Source organism: Natator depressus, chromosome 28, assembly GCF_965152275.1.
Source record: "Natator depressus isolate rNatDep1 chromosome 28, rNatDep2.hap1, whole genome shotgun sequence".
NCBI classification, from domain to species: Eukaryota; Metazoa; Chordata; order Testudines; family Cheloniidae; genus Natator; species Natator depressus.
Window position 1 is genome coordinate 9566869 of NC_134261.1, and position 2500 is coordinate 9569368.

The following is a 2500-nucleotide window of genomic DNA, read 5'->3' on the forward strand; positions in this document are numbered from 1 at the left end:
CCGGGTGCCCGGAGCCGGGTGCCCGCGGCCAGGATCGGGCCCCTGGAAGTCTGAAAAAAATTTTTTCACCGACCCCCAAAGTGGTGTTGGGGGGGGCTCACGAAGCCTCCGGAGCGGAAAAAAAAAAACGGAAAAAAGGATCGGGCCCACCCGAGGCAGCGGAGTCAGTAAGGGAAAGGGGACGAGGCGGCCCGGAGCCGGGTGCCCGGAGCCGGGTGCCCGCGGCCAGGATCGGGCCCCTGGAAGTCTGAAAAAAAAATTTTCACCGACCCCCAAAGGGGTGTTGGGGGGGGGCTCATGAAGCCTCCGGAGCGAAAAAAAAAAACGGAAAAAAGGATCGGGCCCACCCGAGGCAGGGGAGTCAGTAAGGGAAAGGGGACGAGGCGGACCGGAGCCGAGTGCCTACGGCCATACCGGACGGAAGGCCCCCGATCCCGTCCGATCTCGGAAGGTAAACCGTCCCGGGCCTGGCTAGTACTTGGATGGGTGACCGCCTGGGAATCCCAGGTGCCGTAGGCAGCTTTTCCCGCTGCGAGCCAGCTCTCTCCTTTTCTGGGGAACAAGGGCAGGGTCGCCCTGCCAGGGGCCCTGGGGCTGAAGTCCCTGCCGGCCACCAGGTCAACCCGGAGCCTGCCCCTCTGCGGCCAGCAGGTCAACCCCATACCGGCAGGGGGTTGACCTGGTGGCCGGGAAGCAGAGCGGCCAGCAGGTCAACCCCATACATTCAGCGGGTTGACCTGGTGGACGGGAAGGAAAGCGGCCAGCAGGTCAACCCCATACTTTCAGCGGGTTGACCTGGTGGCCGGGAAGGAAAGCGGCCAGCAGGTCAACCCCATACATTCAGCGGGTTGACCTGGTGGCCGGGAAGGAAAGCGGCCAGCAGGTCAACCCCATACATTCAGCGGGTTGACCTGGTGGCCGGGAAGGAAAGCGGCCAGCAGGTCAACCCCATACATTCAGCGGGTTGACCTGGTGGCCGGGAAGGAAAGCGGCCAGCAGGTCAACCCCATACATTCAGCGGGTTGACCTGGTGGCCGGGAAGGAAAGCGGCCAGCAGGTCAACCCCATACATTCAGCGGGTTGACCTGGTGGCCCGAAAGCAAACCGGCCACCAGGTCAACCCGGAGCCTGCCCCCGCGGGCAGGGGCCAAGCGGACCCCCCTCCGCCCGGGCTTGCCCTGCTCCGAGCCGGGGCTTAATCCCCGTCCGGCCACCAGGTCAACCCGGAGCCTGCCCCTCTGCGGCCAGCAGGTCAACCCCATGCCGGCAGCGGGTTGACCTGGTGGCCGGGAAGGAAAGCGGCCACCAGGTCAACCCCATACTTTCAGCGGGTTGACCTGGTGGCCGGGAAGGAAAGCGGCCACCAGGTCAACCCCATACTTTCAGCGGGTTGACCTGGTGGCCGGGAAGGAAAGCGGCCAGCAGGTCAACCCCATACATTCAGCGGGTTGACCTGGTGGCCGGGAAGGAAAGCGGCCAGCAGGTCAACCCCATACATTCAGCGGGTTGACCTGGTGGCCGGGAAGGAAAGCGGCCAGCAGGTCAACCCCATACATTCAGCGGGTTGACCTGGTGGCCGGGAAGGAAAGCGGCCAGCAGGTCAACCCCATACATTCAGCGGGTTGACCTGGTGGCCGGGAAGGAAAGCGGCCAGCAGGTCAACCCCATACATTCAGCGGGTTGACCTGGTGGCCGGGAAGGAAAGCGGCCAGCAGGTCAACCCCATACATTCAGCGGGTTGACCTGGTGGCCGGGAAGGAAAGCGGCCAGCAGGTCAACCCCATACATTCAGCGGGTTGACCTGGTGGCCGGGAAGAAAAGCGGCCAGCAGGTCAACCCCATACATTCAGCGGGTTGACCTGGTGGCCGGGAAGGAAAGCGGCCAGCAGGTCAACCCCATACATTCAGCGGGTTGACCTGGTGGCCGGGAAGGAAAGCGGCCAGCAGGTCAACCCCATACATTCAGCGGGTTGACCTGGTGGCCGGGAAGAAAAGCGGCCAGCAGGTCAACCCCATACATTCAGCGGGTTGACCTGGTGGCCGGGAAGGAAAGCGGCCAGCAGGTCAACCCCATACATTCAGCGGGTTGACCTGGTGGCCGGGAAGGAAAGCGGCCACCAGGTCAACCCCATACAGGCAGCGGGTTGACCTGGTGGCCCGAAAGCAAACCGGCCACCAGGTCAACCCGGAGCCTGCCCCCGCGGGCAGGGGCCGGCATACCCCCGTCCGTCCGGGGTCGCCCTGCCCCGGGCTCCGGGCTTAAGTCCCGAGCGGCCACCAGGTCAACCCGGAGCCTGCCCCCGCGGGCAGGGGCCGGCGGACCCCCGTCCGTCCGGGGTCGCCCTGCCCCGGGCTCCGGGCTTATTCCCCGTCCGGCCACCAGGTCAACCCGGAGCCTGCCCCCGCGGGCAGGGGCCAGGCGGAGCCCCGTCCGTCCGGGGTCGCCCTGCCCCGGGCTCCGGGCTTAAGTCCCGAGCGGCCACCAGGTCAACCCGGAGCC

General features: G+C 65.9%; 1 non-coding gene across 1 annotated transcript; it reads left to right on the forward strand.

Moving 5' to 3' along the window:
- The first annotated feature begins 400 nt into the window (after positions 1–400).
- LOC141979511 (5S ribosomal RNA) lies at positions 401–519 on the forward strand. The gene has a single exon (XR_012636921.1). It is a non-coding gene; the product is annotated as a 5S ribosomal RNA (ribosomal RNA).
- Positions 520–2500: the final 1981 nt, after the last annotated feature.